At 36.8% G+C, this 14,699-nt stretch overlaps 1 protein-coding gene across 11 annotated transcripts in view; it reads right to left on the bottom strand.

The window, feature by feature from the left end:
* The window catches only part of LOC126872833 (zwei Ig domain protein zig-8-like), a 444,324-nt gene that overhangs the window by 310,506 nt on the left and 119,119 nt on the right, over positions 1-14,699 (bottom strand). The gene's annotated exons all lie outside the window — the stretch shown is intronic.

Here is a 14,699-nt window from a genome sequence, read left to right as displayed (position 1 = left end):
TGACAGCTGTCAATGCCTACTTCATTATTGATTGTCGATGCTTGAACCAGATAGCTGTACGGCTCTCCGACCACCGGTAACCAGAAATCGTCAAAGGTTGATTAATCTAAGCTTTTAACAGGAAGATTTCGTGAAAGCACCAAACTGTTTCGAGTTATGCGTTTCCTCATCGATATTCTTGTCGAACATGAGCGGCTCCTTTTCGGAATCCAACAACGGGCTAACTTGTGAACACCGTGATTTCAACGACAAAGCGTCGAATTTGACTTGAAGCGTACTAAGCTTAATGCATCCATAAATTAGGTTACTTGCAGGTTATGTTACAGAGTGTAAAAGCCCTATATGCGAGCAGTACTCTGGATTCGTTACTCCAAGTAAAAGTGTTATTCGCAAATTTGATTTATCAAGCATCTTTTACAACTTGGAGTTATTAAATAACGGATACTCCTTTTTATTTTTTTCTAAAAGAAGATAATTTTCATTCCTTGATTTTAGAATATACAGGCTGAATTTCTAACATTCACTTTATAATATCACGCTGTCATGCTGATGATACGGATTTATTCGGTTGAAAAGTAAAAAATACAAAAGATCAAACTTGATTTTAATCTATACAGTGATGAATTAATTATTCGATATAATACGAAATAATACATCGATGTACGTGCATATTTCACAAGTTTGTCACATTTGGTATTGAAAACTCGATCATACGTTATTTAATCGATTAAAGATAGTATCGAAATATCAGTTTTCTTTGATACTCTGCAAGCTTGTAGTTCTTGAGAAAGGAGGTTTTTAATCTAATGGGGTAACACGATATGTCTCTTTTACCTGCGAATGAAAACCTTTCAGTTGAGTTTTTTTTAACCTGATAGCGCTTTGATTAAAGTATCAATTTAATATAAAATATATATTAGAGCCTTGAAATGGCAGCCTTTAATTTAATATCAGCTTTCATTACACTTCCCAGTGCCCCCCCCCCTTTTATGAAAAAGATCATAGGCATCGGATTTTCTGTAGTTCAAACACACCATCTTCACCAGATCGAATTACATTTATTTCATGTACCTTGTATACAAATATGAAAGCGTATTAAATATAAAATTACAAGAACAATTAGAAGACTGAAAGAAACTGATTTCGTTTTCCATCTTCAAACAAAAAAGATTCGTGCTTATGTGCGAATCTATCTCGGCACGATAACTCTATTACAAAGTCTCTCAGACGAAAATGTTGGCTTTCCATGAAATAACATTGATACGTACAAACATACCTCCGTCATTTCGCCATTTATCGGAAAGGCAAACGTTCGAATTCGCAAACGTCTCGTCCGTATTTCCATATGATAGTGTGAAATTTCGTGGCTAAACGGCGGGTCATCCGCATTTGAATAAGATTTGAATTTTCCATCGACGAGTTGGAGCTTCGTTCGTGCAGAAGTACAGTCGAGAACAGAAATAAGTGGACAGGTGGTAGGAGTAGGTATCAATGAAATTTAATCGAACTCGTACTATACTATATTAAATGTACTTCGGTTCAACTTATTATACATTTTTACAACGCAGATCTACGTAGTAAACAATTGAAATTAATATTTATATTTTTGTATAACCAGCCGTTGTTCAAAGAAACTTCATCGACACCTATTTCACCACTACCGCCCATTTGCTTATGCGCTCGACTGTATATCTATAGAACCAGTTATACCGTTCGTACGCTGTTTTATAAAGAAAAATTCAATAACAGGAAGAGAGAATCTTCTTCTGAAAACGAATCTGAATGCGACGAACCGAATCGTTGTTGTCGTCACGATGATTACGCGAACAAATTAAATCTCACGACCGCTTCTGTCTCGTGACGATAATCTTTGCAATCTCCGGGGGAGGCGCTCGTTGATTTTTCACGATGCTTCAGTTGTGTTGAAGCTGGAGTCACCGATTCTCTCTCTCTCTCTCTCTCTTTCTCTGTTTCCGAGTAGGTTCGAATCTAGAGGCACCGTTGGAAACGGGAAGAGATGAGGAAAACGCACAACCGACGTCATCCTGGTCTCAGGTCTCGTTCCGTTTATTAATCCGAGAATTTTAACAGGAGCTAAAGGAAGTGGCGCAATATTTGCAGATTGCACCCGCCTAACACGACTCTGCTGGTTTATTCTTCAAAGACTAATATTCTACTTTTGCGAGTAGCCGAGCTTCCCGGGATATTGCTACTCCTTCGGCTAAGTGGAGCCGAGAAAGATTTTTAGAATCTTACGATCAGATCCGCCAGATTTTTCCTAATTAACTAGAGAGAACGGATGAAGGGAATTGAGACGGTCTTTGGTCAGAGTCGGTTCTCTCCTTGCAATTGATCGGCCTCATGCACTTGGCCTTCATGACTTCTTTTCTCGGATGGTTGAATCGATGCAGTAAAGGGGCGGTTTCCGAGCTGCTTGGCCAACAATTCAGGGGAGGTTATCGTAGAACGCTCATATCGATTTGCTCGCTTCACGCATTCATTTGAATACCAGATATCTTGGTATTTTCTTTCCCTTCTTTTCTCTTTCTCTTTCTTAAAAGTCCGTTCTATTACGAACCTCCTTAGTTATTGAATTTTTTGATAATTTTGCGGAAATTCTCTACATCTTCTGAAGTACTCGTAACGAGTGTTGGAGATTCGTGTATGAATAATTTACTCGTCGACTAGTTCATCGGACATGGACTGGTGTGTTTTAAATGCGAGACAAGTTATAAAATATACGTCGGAATATACATACGCATAGTATATCGCAGAATTTTTCTTTCATTGAGTTTTCCGTTGCATTAACGATTACAACCGACATCTTCAATCCAAACGTTCTAAGAATCTGTATACTTATTATATTACAAAAAGCGAGGAATTTTGAAGAATCGCACAAAACTAAAATCCATAAGAATCCGTAAAATCCTTGACGATGTGAAATGAGACTTTCCTTTATCTTATAATCAGCACAATACCCCGCAACTCATAACTACGACGACATGACGGTGTGAAAGGCAGGATAAATTACAACGTCGTCTTTTGATCAGTCCATTCACTGAGACACCAAAGACACGGTCTTAACCCTTCCTCTATCTGCAGCGGAGTTTATCCTTCACCTTGTTTCCATGTCGATATCAGGGCTGCTGTACGCATACAAAGAGATAGGACCATGTAAAGGAAAAGAGACGTTAAATCAACATTAAATCAATGTAATATTCTTCAAATTTTAGATTTTGTAATTTTACAATATCTATTAGATGACATATTTCTTCAGGTTTTAGATTTTTAGTTGCTTTTGGAAAAATTTGTCTTCCTTAACGATATATAAATTTCATCAGTTAATAAAAATATTTCGTAAAAATAAAGGCACGAATAAGATGGTTTTATAAATTCTTGTTCCCAATAATCAACATTTATCTCTTATTGAAATAGAAAGTCTTCCTTTCTTCTTGGAAAATGACGCTCAATCATCTAATCACTCGACCAAACTGCATCGGTCAATAGCAGACATTTGAATAATTATTCAAACAGGCTCGTTTAAGTAGACGATAAATAAATCTTCTAAAATCTCGTCGGACATATAATGTACAAAACGTAAGAGAATAAATCAACTGACAAAAACACGAATATTCCAAATAGCCTAATATATGTAAGTATAACGTTGCTTATGAATCGATCTATTACGATAGATTCTGTTCTATTTGCGACGTAGTTAATATTATTTTGATTAATAACCCACGTACATGTTTGATACGACTTCAAACAATCAAAGAAAAGAAATCCCCCTCGTATATCTTCTTTTCCGAGTTTTCGTATATTTCTCTGGCCGCGGTATCTTATATTATACGTGACGTCGCCAAACACGTCGGCTGTTGCAGTACGTTGAAGTACAGCGTAAAATTATAGAGAGATATAAAATAGAGAAATTCGAAGCGAGTTTGAGGTCAGCTCGATGTCTCGAAATCGACCTGCCATCCGCCACTCGCGATTGTTGCTTGCACTGGAGTTTAAGGTTTCGTGACACGTACGCGTCGTCGTTCAAAGTCTCTTCAGTCTCCTGCGGACTTCCAGCCAGCGATATAGATACATTTTAAAGTATCAAAGTTCCGGTGCACGCGACCCTTTCAAATTCACGTTTATTTTAATCCTCGGCCAGAATTTGTACGACTTTACGGTGAAACATGTCTCGCTGTATATATTGGAACGTTCTAAAGGAAAAGAAATGTGTATACTGTAACTCACAAAAGTATTGCGCGCTTGAACATTTGTAAAGAAAAATATATATATATGTCGGAGACGAAAGGACGCCGGGGCCCCTCTGGAACTTCAGGATAACCTCCTAACATTGTAATCTAGAGTCTACTATAGCCGTAATGAAACAATCGCAGTTATCCAAGCCGATGGTAACCGTCGGGGATTAGTGACGGTGAGCTTTGGCTCGGGGCGACAGCCTGTCGCCCAACGTAGCCGCGGTCAACGGGACGGGCGCTCCGTCTAACAAAGGTGCGGAGCGGTATTATGACCCTCATTAAAGGAACTACCCATAGAGGTATCGGACAGTAAAATATGCTAACGGTTTCTTAGGACAAGTAATATCTGAGGTTGAGGCACGTACACAGCACAAGTCTCGGTAGCCCGAGGACCCGCTATAAAACCTGGGTTTTTCGGCAATTAAGATGTTTTGCAAACGGACAGGCAGCTTCTGTCCCAAATTGACCAATCGACAGCGACGTCGATCCGAGGATCTTGGCTACTTAGACACCTCACCAGAGTTTATCTCGGTGGCGTCGTTGGGACGAAGATTATATTAGACTGAAATAATATCTCAGCTTTTTAATTTTTGCACTGTTATCTGGAAATGTAGATAATATCGATTTGTTTCAAACAACAGTAATTTCAAATAGTGAACGATTCGATTGTTCCTTTGTCTGAAATTTGGTAAACGAAATAATCGTCAAAATATTTATTTTCCTCCAGCTATTCTCCAAAAGATTCTCGAAAGTCTATAAACGTTATATTTAGTGTGTCATGTAACAATTATAACATGTTAATTATATATAATTGTAACAATTATATATAACATGTTAATATATTCAGATTTTCTTTCGTGGAACTGGGATACAGAAAACTTCGAATGTTTTTAAATTGAAAAATGTATTCATGAATGTTTAGTATTCTAGGTTTATGGTGAATAATTGTTTTCAGCCTACGTGAAAGTAGTTAAAAGGATGGTTTAAACTACCTTGCAACATTAAGTTTTAACTGCGTTCTCGCTGCATAATGATTGTAACATCATTTAGCATTTCAGAGAGGTCATTTATCATAAAGTCTTTTAAGAAGATTGAATCATGCACTCTTAAAAGGTGTAAATTTTGTACGTTATATAAGGGTTAAAATCTTCATGTAACGGAATATAAAACAGGAGAAATGATCATAAATAACAGGAAAATTTATGTGCGGCGAGGAATCGAGGAAAAATAAGTTTTGCTCAAAGGAATAAGATAAATGACACACATTGTACAATGCATATTAAGAAGGAGAAAATGCAGTAAAAATGATACAAAAGTATTTAGAACACAGATGTACATATTAATTATCAACCCGCCAAAGACAAAAAATTTCATGTTCTTTAAAAAATTGGATGATAAACAAAATTAGTAAGAATAAAAATATAAAAACCTTGGTGACACGAATAAAATACCAATATGATAAAATGGTTGAAATTAAAATATTTAAAAAATGCTGTATATTTAAAAATCTGTATAAAATTGCCTGTCATTAGGTTATAGAAGCTATAAACAATTAATGACAACCATTATGTTACACAAAATACGATTCTCCTCAGGTAAAACGTGTAACATTAAATTCGCGTGTCAAAGTATATTTATTGCTAATTTTTCATCCGGAAAACACGTTTGAAAATGTAAATATTCCTGTGATATTTCAACGTCAATTCAATTCTCGTTAACTGCCTCCAATCAACCATTTTACCAGACATCTGTCCTGCATGTAACATAAGCAAAACCTATTAATTGCTTTTCATATTCGTTCACTCTGACAGCATTAGGAAATTTTCATTTTCCAGAGAAGCATGACTTTTTGCAGTGGGATTTCAAAAGTTGGAAAACAAGCGTGTCCAAGTCACAATTGGATTTTCTTTGATGTCAACTAGTGTGATACGATTTTATTATCGCCCGGGCCGGTATCCGTTCGTTAGATTTCGTCATGAAACTATTGCTCTCCGACGATCAAAGGAAAGCTAGTTACCGTTTGTGCACGTCACTTTTCGAAAACAGCTCACCCTATCGAGTATCAGACGGGATCGAGTTTTTATTCATATTTCAGTCGACACGCCTCTAAGTTCTATCTTCCGTGTCTTTATATCAAACTCCTTCGATCAAACACCAGAATTTTTTTATCAAAGTTCCCAGTGCTTCTCCTGGAATTATAATAGCTGCTAATGGAACGAATAAATTCCACGTTCGAGCATATCGTCTTATTTGGCTGCATTTTAATTTACCGAGAAACGATAAGTTATTCGGCAAGTTATTACGTTAACTCTGATCCACCGAATTTTCATTATCGTTCCTACGTCGTTGTTTAACGTTATTATTATTTCACATAGTGCAATATGATTATTTCACGTAGAACGCCGATTCGTATATTTCGTTATCGAGATGTTAGGAAGAAAACGATGAGGCGTAAAAGAGATCATTTGAAACAGAAACGAAGAAGAAGCGAATCTCCCGCTACGAAATTCAAACTGTCCCTCGTCGAATTTACAGAAGACGACTGCGAAAAAAAGCTAACTTCCCCGTGACACGTATAAAGAAGATATTCCGCTTTTTATTGCTACCATGAAACGACTTAACGGACATCGAACGTGAAGGCTATCTGGCCAGTAATTTCTATGGTATTGCTTGGCGAAGACGGGCCATTTTCAACGCGTGTGCCGAGCGAATTCAATAAGGGCCATAACGAAATTTAAAAAGTTGTACTGTATAAGGATTAGTATTTTAGCTTATAAAAAATTAGCAGATAATTTTGGTTACAGATAACCATTCCTTCGTCGATGACAGTTATCAGATTGACAGTATTGGTAACTAAAAAAAGAATTCTGTCATTGATAATAGTTATTGATAGCCGAAAAGAAATTCATCGATAATTGTTATTGATAACCAAAAGCAATTTTTCACGTCAATACCTATTGGTTATCGGTAACCAAAAATATTTTGATCATTTATAATGGTTATTCGTAGCCACTAGAACACTTAAAAATTTGTATTTTTCGATTATTTAAATTTCTTCTTAATTTCTTTAAGACATAGTGATCGCAGTTTTTCGTTTAAACAAAAATTAAGATTTTCGTCGGTGATCTTCTTTCTTTCTTCATTAAAATTTCTTAGCTGTAATTTTTGATCCCTGGAATCTGGAATTTAGTTCGTGGAGAATAGTGAGCTGCTTCGGGAAGATATTCAGTTTTGCGTTTTGTTTTTATTAACACCGCCTCCCTCGTGGAATCATATCGACCGGCGGCCGAATTATGCAGATTCTGGCCTTGCCCGTGATGATGGAAATTTTATCAGTTTCGCCGGGATTTGTATGTTAATTCTGTGCAAAGGTTCCGTTCTTCGTTCTGCCCGTCGCGTCGAATCGATATCGCCTGACTCGATTTCCAGGCTATCGATGGTAAAAAGTTGTGCGAAGCGAGTTGACAAAATTATTATTGCTATTATTTATTTCATGTACGGGAGAATCGGTGGCTCGTAAAACTGGAGGAATTGAAAAGCGTAAAATCAGAAAATTAGAAAACAGGATACGCGTATAACAAAGTTAACGAATCAAAGATAATTCTCAGAGAACAAAGTGAAATAAGTATTAAGCGGCGATTTATTGCGTTTTATCTGTCCATAAAATCACGTGATATATTTCACGCGGTATTTATTTCGTAGTGGAAAAATCTTAATAGCGGATCTACCAAGGTATGAATCACTATGTATTTACTCGTGGATGAGCGATCTGGAATATCGAGTATCTCGAAGTAATCCGTGAATTAAATGCAATAAATATCAAAAATGTTGGCGATACCTGGTTCGGAGCGTAACATTCGAGGGCTAGTTTTGTCATTGCGGTCGTTTCATTCGTAGCTGATCAATAGATAGAGAACACTAAATAACGGAGTTGTCGATTGCAACGAGCAAAAATCGTTACATGTCCGAGTAATGGCTGCCCGGAGCATTTTGGTGTCGTAATTCAAGCCGTTTGTTTCGTGATTAATAATACAGTAGTCGCGATAGCGTAGGCCTTTTTTCTCCGATCGAAAATCGCACGTTTATTTTCACGCCGAACACATTTATGATAGCCAGTTAGTTATTCCGCGGTGTACATTAACTCGTCAATTCGCTCGACTGTCACGAAGGCAAAGTGAATTTTTCATAGAAATTGAAAACGCTGAACACGCTTGGACAAGTATTTGCGATGCTATCGATGTTATCTTCGCGTCGAATCTATAAAAACGAATCGTTTATAAGTAATCAAACGTTTTGACGGTTAAAATCGAATGAAATGTGGTGCAAAGTCAAGCGTGGAGAAAATAAAAGCTGCTGTTAGCTACGTGTTTTACAACGGAAACGATGAAACCCAATAATATAAAAGTGGATTGAAAAATGTATGGATAAAATGGAGATACAGTTCGTGTGATAATGCAACACGTGTAATACCTGAAACTTACGGTGGTCTTTATACAAATCTATGGCTCGATTTAAAAAATACATGGTTTAATTGATTTTAAAATTGTATCGCTTTCAAACTTTTCGAACATTTACACCGAATCGCATCGCAACTCACGATTAATTATTGCAAAAGTTGCAGTTCGGTTATAGTGACAGAGCAGATTAAATCAGGCTGTATCGATCAACAATCAATTTATTTCGTAAATTTAATCTATATTAATAATGAAGATTTGAACAAGCGATTACCACGTTGCAATTTGGCGATATTATCAGACTTATCCTTTCATTTCGTCCACTTTTCCTATTATCCGGTTCCATATTTTTATTTACTTGTCACTTTTAAAGAGGAACTCGCACCTTATCGAACATTCTGATACGACACAGAAAATGATTCGAAAATCTTCCAGCTTTGATGGTTACTCAATACTTGAAAGCTGTCCATCGCAAATTTCTCACCAGCTTGGAATTTCCGTGAACGTGATACCCAGGATGACCGGCTAACCTTCTTGGTCACCTCTCCTATGACATGAATCAATTGAGCGTGATTCTCGGACGCTTCTTATATCGAATTTCCTCGCATATCCTGCGAATTTATACCTTAAGAGGATCCATGCTCGAAGGAAACCAGAATTCATGGTTTAGTTTCTAGAAACTTTTCGTGTATCTTTTATGGTCAAAGTCTGTATTCATAAGCACAACTCCATAGGAAAGAGAGCTATTGGTTATTCATTTAATTTGTAAAGCGTTATTCGGAAGGATAATTGTGTTTGTGAGAGAAAGGATACAATAGTTCTCTACTACTTATTTATTAGGTTGTCTGGAAAGTGTCTTTCTTTTGTAAACGTGTTTTTTACAACAATGCACCTTCATACAAACGTGAAATCAAGTGTGTGAAATGTCGCGGTGTTTATCTCAACAGAACAAAATGGATCGTACGTAATTCGTAAAATAATATAAAACAAAAAACGTTGTGCATCTATTATTTCCTCATAAAACGAAAGAAACTTTTCGGACAACCTAATAGAATTTTATAATACCAGTGATACATTAATTTTAATAATTTTAATTCGATCAAGTTTGAAAGTTAGTTGACTAAATTTCTTGCGACATTGCGATTTCTTAAATCCATTTTCTTTAATATCAATTATACAAATATGAGGGTAATAAGTTGTTGTATGTTATTTTGCAAGTAGAATTCTCCACGCTTCACGTAAATAACAGATCATGTTTGGTTTGAAATATTAAACACAAGTTTCGATATTGTTACTCGCAATATTTTCAAACTAAAATTCTATCGATTTACAGATATCTAGAATGTACGAACACGAAGCAATATATTCGATGAAATGTCATTTTACTTTTACCTGACGATATTTCATATATGATATTTTTATTATCTTTTATGCAACATGTTTAGCTACCGCGAGAATATGCTACAAGATCAGGTTTAAGCTGCAGCTTTTAAATCTAAATGTTAACTACGAGAGTTAAACTTGATGGTTGGAAAAGTAAACCATAAGTGTAAAGCAAAGAGAAATGTAACTGGAAAACCGTCGGATGGACTGTGAAAAATAAATAAATAAAATACCTATTTAAAGCAGCATGTTCCGTGTAAATTATTATTTTTCCATTTCTATAAACGTCATTATTTATTTCCAAGGAAAATGTTCATAATCATGGCTGGCGTAAAATAGAATTAATTTTTCTTTCTTCTTTTTTTTTTACAGCAATTTGTCACGGCCGCGATATTACACAATAATACTAACGAATCATATATGCAATAACGTACACGTAATTTCGTTTTGCGTGAAATTTGCAAAAAGAATGAGGGAGACGAGAGCTCGGCTTTAATAGTCGATCATTCAGTCGGGATTTTCCTACGCAATTAAACATGAAAATTTCTGCAAAGGAAGCGACCGCGCGCACACGAGTCACGGAAATTCATCAAAAAGTGTATTTTGCCGCAATGTCGAGTGGTTATGAGAATCAACTTTAATTACATGGGGGGAGGTCAGTAATTGCAGCCGGTTAATTAGATTTCCAGGACGGCGTATACTTCTCGCTGTAGAAATAGCTGACCAGCGAAGATCCGGATAATAACAATGCGCGAATAAATCTGGGTCTGCGAAAGGAATCTTCATATCGGTGCCTTATTAGAGGTGGCACGAGTCACAAGATCATTCGCACAATTGAAAGTATAACAAAAATTGCTGGAGAAATGTTCACAAATTTCATGCTAGATATTAATTTTAAGACAAGTCGTTGTTTGGTATGGCTAAGAAAACGAAGAACAAACAATTAAAAAGCATTTTATATTACGTTATTCGAAAATAGAGTAACTATACTATCAATCGGGCATTGATGTCCAGGAGTAGATTTAATTATTGTATCGTTGAATATCAAACATGACAGCCAACGCCAATAAAAATAAACGACAATTTTACAAGAAACAAAATGGAAAGTCATCGAATATATATATTTTTTTCCAAGCTTTTATTTTCAAATTACGTTCACTAACTAACCGAGTTCCTGCAACGGCAGAATAGTTCTACCTATAAATCTACTATTAATTCTAGCCAAATGCATGTCGATGTTTCTTGTAGTTCTACGTCGTTGTAAACGTCCATGTATTCGGTGTACGCCGCGGAAACACGATGAAGATCGATTTTTGAAAATTAAAGCAATACACGAAGTGATTCGAGTTTGAATTATTTCCTCTGTGCGGTATCAATAAAGTGTCAACCGCTGCGAGTCATCAAGCTGACGGGGAAAAAGATAGGAAAAAGGAATGAAAAGGACAGGAAGGGGAGGAAAACACTTTCGATTCTCGCTAATAACTTTCAATTGGGATCGAATTGGCGGATGGCAAAGGCAAAACCGATTCGTACTGCAACGCTTTTGGTCACATTTACCTGAATCACGTGATTTGTCTGTGACAGCTCAGTGACGAAGCTAAAGGGTGTGCCACAATTTCATGGCTGAATTTAGCGACGGTACACGTGAAATCCCTTGGAATCCCTTGCTAGTTGGACTGCATAAAGGACTCTATACAAACGTTATCACCATGGCTGACATGCAATCAATGTGGAAAACGAAACAGCTCATTTGCACCGTACGATTAGCTTCGGAGGTTAGCCAACAATCATGCGAACTGACTGTGTCACTCTGACATTTCTACGTCGCTCCTTCCATTCCTATCTCTTCAGTTTTCTATCTTTCCTTCCTGTTCCCCGCGCGATTTCGTCTATTTCCTGTTACCGTCGTCTGTCAAGATTCGTTCGAATTAATCAACTTCTCTGTTCGGGCAATTTCAGTTGGCGTAACTTGATATCTTTTTTATCTCACAGCGTCCGTAATTAATTTTCTAGGAGCATTACGATAACAGTCGAAACTTTGGCTTTCTATAACTAAATTTATCGAGCAATTGCACGCTTACTAAACGAAATTCGTGCATTTAATCGGTATATACTATGTATTTTTCGTTAACGAAGAAATATGTCAAATGTTTTTCAGTGACACGAACGCATGTAACGCAGTCAGTGTCGATAAGTTCCTCAAAGGATTTTTTTCTCGATACTCGCCAGTCTTCAGATTTTCGATAGAAAAAAGATCACATTTTACGCAAATTACAACTGTGGAATTAGAAATTAAAAGATAATACGAAATCAAACCTGCATGTTATATCCGCGGTTATATCCAATGATTGAAAGATACAGCAGGCCATTCTCGTGAAGTGAAATTAGCAACGTTAACCGTTTTACATTTCCAATGCAATGCATTTTACACTTCGCAGATCGAAAAATATCTCGTTGAATCACGTGCCATCGATGTATTCAATATTCAGTTTCGGTATTTTCAAAAACTAACAGCAAAAAACTACACAACCATTTTTCGACGATCAACATGATTTAGAACCGTTTCGACATCGAAACAAACATCGTTCTAATGTATTTTTGTTGCACGCAAGTTTGCGATATCGCAAACAAATTGCAGGTATTGGATCCGACAGAGCGATCAGGTTGCTGTTTTAATTATAGTTACAAGCGATATAATATTTGGACGCAATGTACAATCTTGTTTACGCTCAATCACGTTCATTCTCGTACTGTTAATAAATTTCAGCGGCGAACGCTCGATTCGTTGCACATCTTATCATCATCGATGAAATGTTCGCGAGACGATCGTTCCCTCTGCTTCGAGTTGAACGAATTTCAGAGTCACGCAAGCAATGGTGCGTTTAGGCGAAGAAAGGAAATCCTCGTTCTTCCCCCACTTTGGTCAAATTTAGCAAAACAAAAGTGCAAACGAGCATCCTTTTGCCGTTTGGCTGTTGCTCGCTGAATCGGAAATCGAACGTTCGAACGCTCTAAAAGAGTCCTTTGTCTTCAGGACGAACGTAACGAAATGTTAGTAGAGACGAAACCGAGCGGTGTTAACGTAATGCGTTCAATGTCGGCAGTTTTATCACAGCTTTCCTGAACAAACGAACGAATGATAAAATAGTTTCTTTCCTGGAAAGTTACTGTCTCACCGACGTTGAACTTATACCGTTCCAAATGTTATTTTCCATCTGTGAAAATACTTGTACTTTTTTACTAAATTTTATTAGCACTAGAACTATCGATAGTTAACACGAAGCTATTTCTACCAAGACCAGTCAAAATGACTGGTCTTTAAAAAATAAGTAATAATAGAGTATTTTTATATTTATTGATTTATTATTTTCTTACAGAAGCAATCCCATATTCTGTAGTACATTTTTGGTATTATTAAACCATCTGGGACCATGATCCCTAAACGAGGATTAACACATTTATAAAATTGTCGAACCAGTCATTTTGACTGCTTTGGTATTTCTAGTGTTAGCATCTAGCGATTCAGCGATCGATTCGGAATTTTCCTCACAACTGATATCATCATATTGAATGATACGCAGTAAAAATTTTAAAAACGTGTGGGAAGTTGTACAAAATGAGGAAACTGGTTAATTGGGGTTCGATAAATAGATTGCAGCACCCTTTTACACTTTGACAAGTAACAGTCATTTTGACTGGTATTGGTATAAGTAGCATTGATACAAATTTATTTTGAGTTTGAATACATAAAAAAAACAAAATAAAATTCATTATATTATTCTTTTAGTTATCGTTGCGAAGTCATTACATTATTGCGGAAAAAAGATATAACATGAAGTAGGAATTTTAAAATAAAATTGTAAAACCAGTTAATTTGACTGGTGTGATAGTCTAGTGTTAATATGAAAGTGGGAGGAAACGAGGATTCGCATGCTTGGTCTAAACGTACCAAGCTAACTAAGATCAGCAGCAGCGATTTCGTGCTCGTGCGCGTCTCATCGATATTTCAGGAAGCATCGCGCGGCTTCTCCTCGGAAGAACTCGTCGACGAAAGATAGTAAATTCTATTCCTAACGTCGCTCGCAGCTGTTGTTCCTGGTTTTTCCGTTGCATAATAGAACAACGCGGTCAAGTTTCTGGCTTTGACGCGGTGTCCCGCTTTTGGGGATTCTGACCGCTCGACGATTTCCGATTCTCACGATGGCTACGTGCACCGAGCCCACGGTTTTTGGGACCGTCGCTGGAATAAACGAGACCATTGTCGCGGATAGATGTGCGGATGTTGCGTTATCGATGCGTGTTCGGTCGCGCTACTGCATCGAAGGTGCGTTTATTGCCTGTACCACGGGTTTCCGATGCTTTGCTATGGTACAAAGTGCGACAGAATTGTTGGTTAAATATTTTCACGCTAAGTCAGCTTAGTTATTTGGTGCATCGAGCGACAAATGCAATGGGCAGACGGAAGAACCCACACACCTCGTTTTCTTCGTAAAAAAAAACGATTGTACCTTCTAAGAGTTTGAAGTATTAGGTTGTCTGAAAAGATTCTTTCGTTTTATAAGGAAATAATAGACGCACAATGTTTTTTGTTTTATATCAGTTTATTGAA

This window comes from Bombus huntii, chromosome 14, assembly GCF_024542735.1.
Source record: "Bombus huntii isolate Logan2020A chromosome 14, iyBomHunt1.1, whole genome shotgun sequence".
Taxonomy (NCBI): Eukaryota; Metazoa; Arthropoda; class Insecta; order Hymenoptera; family Apidae; genus Bombus; species Bombus huntii.
The sequence above is the reverse complement of the archived record's forward strand: the minus strand, read 5'-3'. Positions and strand labels throughout refer to the sequence as shown.